Source organism: Copadichromis virginalis, linkage group LG22 (genome assembly GCF_057382275.1).
Source record: "Copadichromis virginalis isolate Kocher_CV1m ecotype Utaka linkage group LG22, C_Virginalis_male_GT1.1, whole genome shotgun sequence".
NCBI lineage: Eukaryota > Metazoa > Chordata > Actinopteri > Cichliformes > Cichlidae > Copadichromis > Copadichromis virginalis.
The window spans coordinates 3,336,290-3,349,649 of record NC_140638.1 but is presented as its reverse complement, the minus strand read 5'-3'; the positions used below and the strand labels follow the sequence as shown (position 1 = coordinate 3,349,649).

Below are 13,360 nucleotides of genomic sequence, written 5' to 3'. Positions count from 1 at the left end.
CAGTTAATGCTAAAACTCACCAAATGTAACATTTTCAGTTTTTTGTAGTTCACAGCTGTCATTTCAGAAAATAAAATTAGGTGATGATATCAAAGAAAGTACATTCGCCTTCAGTTGTAATTCTTTACATGGTAGGACACACACACAAAAAAGATTTTCACATTGTTAGAAAATTATTTAAATACAATCTCTGATGAACAACACCACAACATATTAAACGATATCACCTTTTATTAAAGAAGAATTGAGGTGTAATGGAGACACATTGTGTGGAAACTACACTCATAATCAACTAAAAACCCAGAATAATTTGAAGTAATAGCTTTCTGTACGACTTTAGCATTTCTCACATCGTCAGTGGCACTGACATCTCTGATCTTTGTTTTTCTAATCACATGCCTGTCATGGCTGAACTTGCTTTTCTCAAAAATAATCAAGAGTCTTAACTGTAAAGCTGAGCTCAGACTAAATAATGCAGCTCCCCAACCAATCAGACAGATGTATAGGAGAGCTGAGAGAAGATGGATGAAAGAGAAACAGGCGTCATATGTTGTACTATGAGATTCTTAAATCTCAGGAGGCTGTCATCATGAAGCATTTTCCTGATGTTGTGTAACAGACCCCATATCTTATTTAGCAGTTTTAACGCTGTTGCTAATCCTCCTTGTGCTGCTCCTCTTGTAGAGTCTTAAGGAATGTGGGAGAATTTATTGAATATTTTGTTGACAGGATTGTCTGCAGTCTGTCTTTTGACAGTTTCAAGCAGGTGTTGCCTTCATTGTTGGCCAAAGCAGTTACCCACTTGAAACCTCATCTAAACAACAATTGGGACTGGGCCATGTTCAGCACTGTGTAGTATAACCTGTTCCTTTAACAACAGTCTATTAAAGTCTAAGAACTGTTGAGAAAGAAAGGGCTGGACTGCAGGTAGGCCAGTGCACCATCTGTACACTTTTACTATGAAGCCATGCTGTTTAATAGATGCCGTATGTGGTTTCGCTTGTTTAATTCAAATGTTTTTTTTCCATTGGTGTTCATGAGTTCAATAACAAAATGTCAGATTCTGTAACATATTGCAGTCTGATAACTCAGTCAGTGTAATGTGCAAGTGTCCATGTTTAACTCGTGTGTTTTAAAGGAGATCAGAGCTGCTATGAAATCACAACAGAAGGTCATTTTATGGAAGCAGAGCGTCTGTGCACCGTAACTTTGTTCTGTATACCTGTTAATGGATTAACTTGTTCATCACAGCACTGAGCAAATAATAATCAAGACAATACCATACTTGTATCTATACTGAATTGTGCTGTATTAAGTTGTTTTCTGGGAATGTTTAACAACTTACAAGATATTCAAAATGTTTATTTATCAAGAGTATTAGTGGCACTGCATACAAACATTTTGAAATCATAAAATATAAGCTTTTTAAATATAAACTTTTCTTTTATAATGTAATGTTTTTATAATATAAGCTTCTTTCTGACATTATAAAACAAAGATTAATAAAAATAAAATGAAAGGAGTTGCTACATTTACTCTTAAAAGTTGTTTTTTTTTTATCAACAATGATATTTACACTGTATTTTACTCTTTCAAGCCAAGATGATGAGATATTTCAGTTCTCTATATTTCAATATTTTCAAGCTGAGTTCAAAGGTCATAGCCAAGCTTTTTTCAATACACGGCCCAGCTTTCCCTATCATCATTTTGCAAGCAAGAGGAGATTCTCTAGACTTTCTTCAACTTTTCCTTACTACGCGAAAAATGATGGTAGTTGTTTAAGAGATAACAGCGAGTATCTGTCAGTGTGTGTGTGTGTGTGTGTGTGTGTGTGTGTGTGTGTGTGTGTGTGTGTGTGTGTGTGTGTGTGTGTGTGTCCTCAGTGAACTGTATCAGTCTCTGCAGTATCTTCCAGCTGCAGCAGTCACTTCAGTTTCTGTTCAGTCTGACTGAGGGAGGTTTTTGTACGACTGTTTTTCACTGTGTGAACACACGCTGACTGGTAGAGTGAAAACTCTGACAGTAATAAACTGCTGCATCTTCAGCCTGGACTCCACTGATGGTCAGAGTGAAGTCAGAGTTTGATCCACTGCCTGTAAAACGAGCTGGAATCCCTGATTGTCGAGTGCTAATATGGTAAATGAGCAGTTTAGGAACGTCTCCATCTTTCTGTTGGTACCAGGCTAAATAGTGATAGATGCTAGAAACATAAATATCCTGACTGGTCCTACACTTGATGCTCACAGATGCTCCCACAGCAGAGCTCACTGCTCCAGGCTGAGTCACTGTGATCTGTCCTCTGGACTCTGAGGACACAGAGACAAAAACATAAAGCAGCTTCATGGTTTTGTGGGCTTCATTTCAGAGGGACAGATGTTGATAGAGGAGAGGAGTTTGATTCTCTGGACTTTACCTGTGAAGCAGCAGCAGAGGAGAGTCCAGATGAGGACGCAGATCAAAGTCATGTTTTTGATGAGGAGGATTTCTGTGGCTTCTGTTGTGATGAAGGACAGCTGTCAGTCATCCAGTGTTCAACTCTCAGGACTATAAACTCTCCCAGAGCACTGGAGCATGGTGCTGCTGATGCAAAGTGCCTCTCTATGGAAATGAACTGACTGACTGACACAGTCAATGGATTTTTTGTTTTGTTTGTTTGTTTTTATGCTGTTGTTTTGCACAGTGTTTCATGTATGTAATTATGTGCATTAGAAATACAAAATATGCAGTTAATACCAAGTGCCTTTTTTTCTGTCACCTTATTTTTTTGAATCTGTTCATTTTATTCTTTCAGACAGTACTTCCATTCTGCATATCTCTAGATCCTTCCTCAGGTTATTTTGTACCAGGATGCCCTTCCTTAATTGGAAGTAAAGTATATGATTTTCAGGAGCGGGACCAAGGCTCTAAACATCCTCCCTCCGGTTCTTATATGTTCCCCCAGTTCTACAAGTTGTTTTGTTCTCTTTTATGTGTAAAGAAAGTTTGTTCTCAGCGAATACCTCATCCGCCAGCACATCAGACAAAGAACACCCAGCTCTTCTTCATCGTTGTTCCCTCCGGCAATCCAAGAAATTCAAACATACTCAATGTCATGGTGTCGCTTCCGAGAGACTGAAGCCCGACTGAAGCCCCGGAAAACTTTCTAGCAATTTTCTCGCCACCCAACATACGATCCGTCCAGTCATCTTCTCTCTGCTAAATCCAGTTATGAAGTAACTCCGGCCGCTTGCAACTGCCAGGAAATTCAGCGGGGTCGCCCACTAGCAGAACTCACAGCTCCACTCACGTTGCTCTGAAACAGGCCCACTGTCAGGGGCTGAGTGTGTGACCCAGCATTTTTAACACTTTATTTGTAGTTTATCAATTATTATACATAGCATTATTATTATTTTACAGATAACCACAAAACAACAATCCTTACAGATGATAAAGACAGATAATATCAAGACAGGAAAAGGGAAACAAACAAACAAAAAAAACCCAAAACAAAACACACACATACACAAAAATAAAATAAATTGTTTTTACAGAACTGTTCTAGGGCAAACAAAACATTCAAGGTTCCAGTTCCAGACCAGGTAGGTTGTTTATGTTGTATGTTAACAGAGGGTCCCATGTTGTGTTTGCCGATGGATCCGTTGAGAGTACATCTGACTTTTTCCAGTTTGACATTTTGCATAACATCCCTTATCCAGTGGTGGTGTGATGGAGCAGCAGTAGACTTCCATTTAAATAAAACCAGGCATCTCGCTAATAATGACAAAAAGGCAATGACCCTCTGTAAGAAGTCGCTACACCTGAGAAACAACCAAAAATTGCCACGAAGGGGAAGTCTGTTTGCATCTATCAGACGATGGGTCTATGTTCGGAAATATTTTAGCTAGTTTAGCTTTTGAAAAATGTAACCTGTGTAACACTCTGAATTGTATTAAGGAGTGTCTTAAACATATAGAAGGCGAATGGACGCTGGTAAGAGCCAAATCCCACTCTTCGTCAGACAGCTGGGCACCCAAATCATTCTCCCACTGTTCTCGAATGTATGAAATAGACAGATTACAACTATCCATAATATGAGAGTAGATAAATGATATTCTGCCTTTCTTCATCTCATTGACCCTTAGTATAGAATCCAAACAGGAAGTACGGGGGAGAGTAGGAAAATTAGCAACCTTTTTACGTATAAAATCTCTGATTTGCAAGTATCGCAAAAAATGGTTATTAGTCAGACCAAATTTCCTACATAGTTGTTCCAGTTGTGCCTGCTTGTGACCCTTTCAACCTGTAGCCACACAGGGATCTGATCATTCCAGTCCTTTAGCCATAGAGAGATGGTATTAAGATTCGCCCAATAATATGTGCGCAGGTTTGGCAGTGAGAGCCCACCTATATTTTTTGGTCTTTCCATAAATTCTTGTCTTATATGAGGCATTTTATTATTCTACATAAATGAAGAAACCATTCAATTGAATGACATGAAAAAAGACTGTGGTATGTAATCAAGTAATGCCTGAAATCATCTCTCTTGCTCTTGACAAAGGCGGTCGCACTTTTCTCCTCCTCTCCCTTAGCTTCCCTGCTTAGCCTCTTGTGTCCTTGTCTAGTCTCGTGTATTTTGTAGTACTTTTCCCTGGAACACTCTCTCACAGTCTGTTCTCTAAAACCTAAAAGAGGAATTATGGATTTGATCAACTGGTCCCTGAATGCAATTGACACCCCTTTCTCAACGAGAAGTCTGGGCTTGGGTGAGCCCGAGTGTCCTGGAGGTACTTTCCCTGCCGGATACATGATGGACGGGTGGCATAACTGGAGGGTCGTGTGCCTGGCGGGACTGTCGATCGAAGACGCTGAAGATATCTACCTATTCGGAACCATGATAACAGGGTTCTTGCTGATCGGAGCTGGCTTGGCCCTGACTTATCGAAGAATCAAGAAAGCGGAACCGGTTGTTCAAACCCCCACAAGGCTGCCCGCTGGGATTGAAACGATGGGACGAGGCGTGAGTTCTCAAAATGGGCTCATTGAGTGCAGCACAGATAAAATCTTGGAGAAGCTTACGGCTGCCGTGAATACTCAGAATAAGACCTCTGTGCGCAAACTGGATCACATCTTGGAGAAGCTCACTGCGGTCGTGAGTTCTCAGAATCGGCTCTTTGAGCACAAGAATGACAACATCACGGAGCGTAAGGTTGATAACATCATGGAGAAGCTCGCGGCTCTCCAACGGGAGATTGAGAGACCAGTCTTGGACTGTTAGAACAGCTTTGAAATTCATATGAGTTGTTGGCACTAAAGTAAAAACCACCATCACTTCATGTGGATACCCCTTCAGCGCCAGCTGCAAGGCCGGAGCTGAACAAAACACTCTGATAACGACTGTGTTTAGACTGTTCTTCCCATTCCATGCAAGGCCACCTGGGTTGGCTGGAAGACTGTTTACTTAGCCTGGCAGGGCGAAGGACACTGTCTCAGCTCAGTGTCTCAGTCTCGATCGGTGCCTATGCATTCTCAATATGTGCTGGCTGATGTCGGGGCAGCATGAGTACGAGCAATTTTTTTTTGAGGTTTTTTTTGCCAATGCCCATGATGCCGCCCTGGGTAACCACCCGTGTCGCCCGTATCAAAAAACGCTATTGGATGAAAGGAATTTTTCTATGGATGAGTATAGCCACTCCTCAGCCTTTACAATTAAATTGCGAATGAAACATTTGGCCCACCCATTCTTTGTGAATTTTAGACTGATCACAATTCCTGAGGTGGTTTTCCTGTAGGAAGGCAATAGCAACCCCAAGATGTTGTAAATGAGAAAGGACCCTTTTTCTCTTTATTGCCTGGTTCATACCCTTCACATTCCAACGTATAGTTTTTACTATACGGAAAACCATTACCTCAATCACCAGTCTCTGCAGGATGCGAGCCAGGTCGTTCGTCATCAATAGCGATATTATTATTAATGTAGGTCAGCACCTCTGCAGGGTCGGTAAGCCTCACGCATTTCCCGTTGTGTGTGAACTGCAGAGTGGTTGGGTAGAAGAGACCGAACATGTCCTTTGCAGTATGGAGCTTCCTTTTGGACTCGGAGAAGGCTGCGCGTTGTTTGTTGACTTCTGGGCTGTAGTCAGGAAATATGTGGAATCTCGATCTGTTGAATAGGAGCGGGCCCTTCTGTCTGGCAAGATGTAGGATCAGCTCTCTGGTTTGGAAGTGGTGGAGTCTGACAATGAACGGACGTGATCTGTTGTCGCCATCTGCTGGTCTAGGAGCCAAACTCCTGTGGGCTCTATCCACTGATGGTGGCCTCTCGAAGTTGTTGTCCCCAAGCACATTAAGAAGTAGTTTGGTGATGAATTCCGTTGGTCGTGGGCTCTCCGCATTCTCTGGTATCCCCACAATGCTAATTTCGGCCATCTGGTGTAGTTTTCCAAGTACGACACCTTCTCTCTTAAAGCCTCATTCTCTTTAGCTAGCGAGGATTGGGAGGTCTCCATGCTGTTTAGTCTCTTGTCGAACTCATTCATTCCTTCTTCTATGGCGGTAATTCGTTGGCCGTACCCACTCAGGATTGAATGTAGAGAAGCGATGGCGAGTCGATAGAGGCTTGTACCGCCGTAACTTCATTTGCTAGTGCGTCCATGCTGTTAGCGTTAGCGTCTGTTTCTGTACTGGCCGAGGAGTTTGAATTGCCCCGCGCTGTGGCTTTCCCACCCTGTTGTTGCTGTTGTTTGTTGTTTTCCACTCATAGGATAATTAAGTCACCTACTAAATGGTGTGGAGAGATGGTCTCTCACTAAGAGAACCAAGGTTACACCATAACCGTACGATCTGTCCTCTGGACTTTGAGGATACAGAGACAAAAACAGAGACAGGTGCTATGACTGAAAACTCCACCTCAGCTCTTAGTGGTGAGACTGTTCCATCTGTTGTTTCAGTTCAATAAAATGACCTTCAAGTAAAATGGTAAATGGCCTTTATTTGTATAGCGCTTTACTAGTCCCTAAGGACCCCAAAGCGCTTTACACAACCAGTCATCCACACAGTGGTGATGGCAGCTACATTGTAGCCACAGTAGCTGCCATCGACTGGGGAGCACTGACAGAGGCGAGGCTGCCGGACACTGGCGCCATCGGGCCGTCTGACCACCAGTAAGCAACGGGTGTCTTGCCCAAGGACACAACAACCGAGACTGTCCAAGCCGGGGCTCGAACCGGCAACCTTCCGATTACAAGGCGAACTCCCAACTCTTGAGCCACGATAACCCCACAGTAGTTAACTGACTTTTGAGCAGAAACTGTAGAAGCTGTGGAAGTTTCATGAAAGTTTTTGTTTTTCATTCAGATCTTTAAATTTGCAAGATTCAGTTGGGAATAATATTTTTCAGTGTGAAGTTCACTAAGCATTTTCTCCTTCTCTGTCAGGTGGCTTCTTTCAAATTTGGTGAATCAGGTAAAAGGCAAGAAATTAACAGAATGTGAACGATTCATGACCTCTGACAGGGACAGTAATCTGGTTTCAAACATTTTTTAAATAAATTTTCAATGAAGCACCATTAACCATTTATGAAGTGTGTGTGTGTGTCCTTTGTGAACTGTATCAGTCTCTGCAGTTTCTTCCAGCTTCAGCAGTCACTTCAGTTTCTGTTCAGTCTGTTCAGTTTTTCACTATTTGAACACCCACTGACTGTTAGAACAGTGAAGACTCTGACAGTAATAAACTGCTGCATCTTCAGCCTGGACTCCACTGATGGTCAGAGTGAAGTCCGAGTTTGATCCACTGCCTGTAAAACGAGCTGGAATCCCTGATTCTAGAGTGTCAGCATAGTTAATGAGATGTTTGGGAACTCCTCCATCTTTTTGTTGGTGTCAGAACTGGTCATGGTCTGCTCTTTGATGAACTCTAATGGGTTTTAGAGGCAGAGGATATTTAGCCTTTTAATGATTTGATTTAAATGTCAAGAAATAGAAGAAAACAAAATCCAATCCCACCTGGATTGTGACACTTTTACTGGTGGAGTGAATTAAATCATTCTATTCAAAATTAAACCTGGACATATTGGAAACAAGTAATTCAAAAAAGAATGATTGGAATCTATGTGAAGGACTGATGGAGACTTCTTATTTTTACCTGTTTCCAAGTAATACAAACTTGATGATTTGATGCATGAGAGGGAAGTGAAACAAAGTGAGAGCGAGTGACTGTCAGAGCAGATCAAAAAATTTAAAAAACACCTGACAGAAACTTCTGGAGTCCCAGTGTGCTGCAGAAAGACAGTTCATTGAATTCAATGCAAACCTGTGGATGAAGGTGGGCTCTGTGAGGCCACCCAAGGCCTCCTCACACTAGAGTTATTGAGGAGAGACCAGTGTTCCCAGTTGAAGTACTGTTTTACACTCCTGTTTTCAGTCTGCAGTTTCTAACACTGTCACGCTCCAGATTCATCCATAATCCATCATCGTATAGATGGTTACTTTAAGACTTTGAAATAATAAATATCTTTCACATGTGCAAAACGTTTGACTTTGTGTACAATAGTAACAGTGGTTAAATTATTAGTTCTAAAGGAAAAATTCAGTCATCACAGGTCATTTTTTATGTTTTAAGGACTGTTTACAAAGTTCTCACGTCCACTTTTATTTTATATTCATTCAGATTATTACTGAATTATTAAATGTCAAATAAATAGATGAAAACTTAAATTAAAAAAAAAAATCTAATTTTTTGGTCAAAACACAGAGCAGGTAAGAGTTGGAAGGTTTTAAAAAGTATTTGATATAAACTTTTGACAATTGGTTTAATTTACCAAATGTCAAATATATGAAAAAAAAAAGCAAATTATTATTTCAGTGTTTTTTATGTTAACCCATCTGTTCAGATTGTTATGTCGCTGTATTTAAAAATGTATATTTTATGGTGTATTGTGTACCTACAGCTGTTGATCAGTTCCTCTTCAGCTGTTTGAGGTTTTTGTACGGCGTTGTATCACTGTGTGAGTGGGAAGCTGTTACGCTGCTGACAGTAATAAACTCCTGCATCTTCAGTTTGAACTCCACTGATGATCAGAGTGAAGTCAGTCTGAACTGCTGTTGCCCGAAAACGATCTGGAACTCCAGACTGACGATTTGTAGTATCAGCTATCAGGAGTTTAGGAGCTTTTCCAGATTTCTGAAGGTACCAGTTAATGTCATCACCTATAGATGTACTGGATTTACATCTGACAGAGACAGTCTGTCCTGGAACAACAGACTGAGCTTTAGGAGTCTGAGTCAGGACGATTTCTGCTGATGAACCTGAAAACATGAAAAGAGGAGAAGTTTAGAGAAAGATGACCAACATCCAAACATTAGAGGATCATTTCTCTAACATGGAGAACAGATGGAAGAAGGTCAGTGCTGCTGGTTTCAGAGTTTCTCCATCAGAGCAGAACATCATTGTGGTGAACCTGGCTGCATGCTGAAGCAAAGTTTTCACAGAGAGTCTCACCCTGAACAAGGAGCCCCAGGGTGGCCAGCAGTAGAGTCAGTGACATCATCATTGTGCTGCTGGTGTGTGAGTGGCTCTGAAAGGCCTGGACAGCCACTGATCAACACTGGCCTCTTAACAGCTGTGAGCAGAGAGGCAGGACACATATGCAAACACACAGAGTCAGTCATCTTTCCTCGTCATGTCATCCTCTGTCATGTGACACGTTCGTCCTTTAGTTAGTGCAGTGCTTTTTTGTTTTACTTTGTATTTTTATTTATTCAATTTGCATTTATTAATTAAAGATATTTCAGCACACAGGAACATGTATATTTACTTAAGTATCCAAATCTCCACAATGTTTTATCAATTTGTGTTTAAAAGGTTAAACTTGACCAATTTTTCTTTTCCAATATCTTCCATCATTTACTTTCAGAGAGTGTGTGATGACTCATGCTTTGGTAGCCATGAATATAAATAATTATTGAAACATATACAAAAATGCATTAATTGTTACCTTTCTTGAAAATGTATCAGCCCTGATACTACAACCCCACACACCACTGCCAATCCATAACCTAGTAAAGACGTAGTGTCGATCTGCAGGACCAGCACCCCAATACAGCGAGTCTGGATCAGCTCTCTGTTTAAAAAGTTCTCATCTCTGATCCTATCCTGACGTTTAACAAAACTAAATAGAAAAAGGTTCTTTTGTCTGTTTTGCTCTTTTAAAGATGACTCTTTCTTTAGTTAATCGATTTTGTGAGCCAAAGATTTCCCAGCTGTTGAATATTAAAAAGCTCTCATGCTGTCAGTGTCATATCAATGAATATAAAAAAGCCAAGATTTTACTGAAGAATGCAGAGGAAGATGTAGATCCTTTTCATAAATGAAGACTTAAACAACATCTATTATATTTGTTCTGAGTGATCACTAGTGTCATTAAACTTTTCAATCTTGAGTTGAGTGAGCTTTTCCAAGATGACAGGAGGAACTATGTGTCACGGCTGAGCAGCCGGTGTGTTTGTGGAGTGGACCCAAGTGCAACCACAGAAGAAGAGAGAAGTTTAAACAAAAGGCGAGCCCTTTATTTGGCTGGAAAAACCCCACAGGAATAAAAAACAAGGCAAAGCATACAGGGGGAGTAAACTAAAACTACAAGCTAAACTGGGAAAAGCTAGACTATGTCAGCTATGACAAAGTGATATGAATATGATTAGTAGGAGCATGCAAGAAACTATGATGAGAAAACATGAACATGGCCTGAACAGAATGATGAAATACGTACTTTTAACCTGACGTGATGTGGGGGACGGAAAACAGACCTAATACCCACAGGAGGTGATCAGGGAAAGTGGAAACACTTGGGAAAACAGCTGACTGGAATACACATAATGATGCCACAGGGAAACAAAACACCATGAACATGGGAATACTAGACTCTTCAAAGTAAAACAGGAAACATGGAGAGACATAGACATGATAACATGTGATAAACTAACACAGAAAACAGGAAAAGACTCACAAACAAGGAGACTTAGGTGGTAACACAACTAGGCTAAACTTCAATTAAACCCTAACTAAGCATAACACCACAAGAACGTAACATATTTTAATATAAGCTAAGAAATCAAAAATACTAAATAAACTCAAAACACAGGGTCACAGACTCAGCCCCTGACACTAGGGATCAGTTAATGCTTTAATGAGGATGGAAATTATGTGAAATTATGTGTTTTACAATCATTAGAGCTTAATCTAAATGTCAAGGAGATTTTGGGCCGATGTGTTAGACAGAGCTCTCGTCTGCATGATTTGGGAGAAAGGGCCTCATCCCTCCAGTAGAGTTCAAAGTCTTTGAGAATCAGTGCCAAGTAGCACTGAAGATGTTCCTTTCAGTGCCAACTAGACACTAGTTTTAAAATGTATATATATATATTCAGTTTATTGGAGGCAAATATGTCTTTATGTATTTTTCAGTATTTATGGATTTATCACAATTAACCTACACTGTATATCACGTGAAAAATGAAAAACAAAAGATATTTGAGGGAATCAAAAAGGTCTCAGTTTATACTGACACATATTAAATCAAGTTTAAAATTCCATTTAAATTGATGATTTCATTACTGATTGATTTGATATCATCAGAGGAAGAAGTCCCATTTTCAAAACTCATATATTCAAAATAAAAATATATCTTCTTTAAATGTTTAGCACTGCAATAATTTCATTTTTTTTTTAGATCAGTTGGTAAAACTGAAAAGGAAGGAGTGAATGATTTTGTTGAGTTTGTTTGTTTCAGAGTCAGAGAGCCGTGTCTCTCTACAGTCAGAGGTTTTTGTACGGCGCCTCAATGAGTTTGTATCACTGTGGTGGACTTTTGGTGGAGGAACCAGACTGGAATTTGGAAGTAAGTTAATTAACTGTGTTTATTATTGAATGTTTTATCATTTTCTTTTATAACTACTTGTTAGGCTGCTTAGATGAGAGAAAAATACTTTTTTTATTAAAATAATTTAGTGTTTGATGTTTGTCCTTTTTACTGGACTAATTCAGATGAGCTCTGCGAGTTTCTCTTGTTTAATCTACATTTCTGTCACAGTAAAATATATGTAGACAAGAGTAAACTTCATCATCTTATGCTTAGTTTGTAAATTTCCACCACATCAGCTGCTGTTTGGATGAGTCAAAGTTTGCTTTCTGATGTTTTTATCGTGTCAGATGTTTCAGATTTAGTTTGAAATCATGTGAGCTGTTCAATAACATTTCAAATCTATATGAATGAGTAGCTGCTCTGTGCTTGTGTCCACTCATTTCTTCAGTCGTCCATGATTTAGACTTCTAATCATTTTAAAGCCAAACTTCTGCTGTAAATGTTTCCACATCTGCTTCTTTTATTTCCAGTGTAGTTTGAACATATTTCAGCTCAAAGTGTGTGATGATTCTCTCTGTGCTGATATGCATGAGAGGTTTCTTAAAGGGAAGTGAAACAATGTGTGAGTGAATGACTGGTGGAGCAGAAAAAACACCTGACAGAAACTTCTTAAAGGAGAAATTCAAATTGTGGTTCCTGTCCTCTAAGCTGATTGGTGTTTCCTAGGTGATGCCCGCCCCGCCCTGAAGGTGCTGGGTCCCTCCAACAAGGAGCTGGAGCAGGGGAAGGCCACGCTCATGTGTGTGGCCAACAAGGGCTTCCCCTCAGACTGGAGTCTGTCCTGGAAGACGAGCGACAGCAGTGGCAGCAGCAGCATCAGAGGGGAGGAGAGCAGGACTCCTGGAGTGCTGCAGAATGACGGCCTCTACAGCTGGAGCAGCACCCTGACGCTCACTGCAGACCAGTGGGGGAAGGTGGGCTCTGTAACCTGTGAGGCCACCCAGGGCTCCCAGACTCCAGTCTCAGAGATACTGAGGAGAGACCAGTGTTCCCAGTCCTGATGTCAATCACTGAGTCTTTGATGTTGATTTTCTTCTGTCTCTTTGTTTCTTTGTGTTTGCAGATTTAAAAATTAAACTCATTAAATAGTCATATTTCCATCTCATAATGACAACAATCAGAGCAACAATCTCCTCTAGTTTCATCCTTTTGTGTCTGTTGTAAAGCTGATATTTCAAACTCTTAAAAGAATAAAAACGTACCGAGAAAACATGTTCTTTGACTCTGTGAGTTTAATAAATACACATTAAAAAATTAAGATTTTGTAATATTTGTAAAACCAGACCAAAATAAAAATAAAAACCTAATAAGTAAAATTAAAGAGCAGGGTGTCATCTGTATGTTTAAACAGAGATCATTTAAATAAAGTTCAAATGAAGATTTACTGAAGTTTGATTAATGAACTATTTGGCAGTGAAACTCTGATGAGGCACCAAAGCAGAGAAGAGTCTAGAAGCTGGTGGTGGCAGA

At 40.2% G+C, this 13,360-nt stretch overlaps 1 pseudogene across 1 annotated transcript; it reads left to right on the top strand.

Annotated features, from left to right (window-relative positions):
- The first annotated feature begins 9,316 nt into the window (after nucleotides 1-9,316).
- LOC146682420 (Ig kappa-b4 chain C region pseudogene) lies at nucleotides 9,317-13,102 on the top strand (annotated as a pseudogene). The gene is made up of 3 exons (XR_014917739.1): nucleotides 9,317-9,376; nucleotides 11,785-11,866; nucleotides 12,557-13,102. The product of XR_014917739.1 is annotated as an Ig kappa-b4 chain C region pseudogene (transcript).
- Nucleotides 13,103-13,360: the final 258 nt, after the last annotated feature.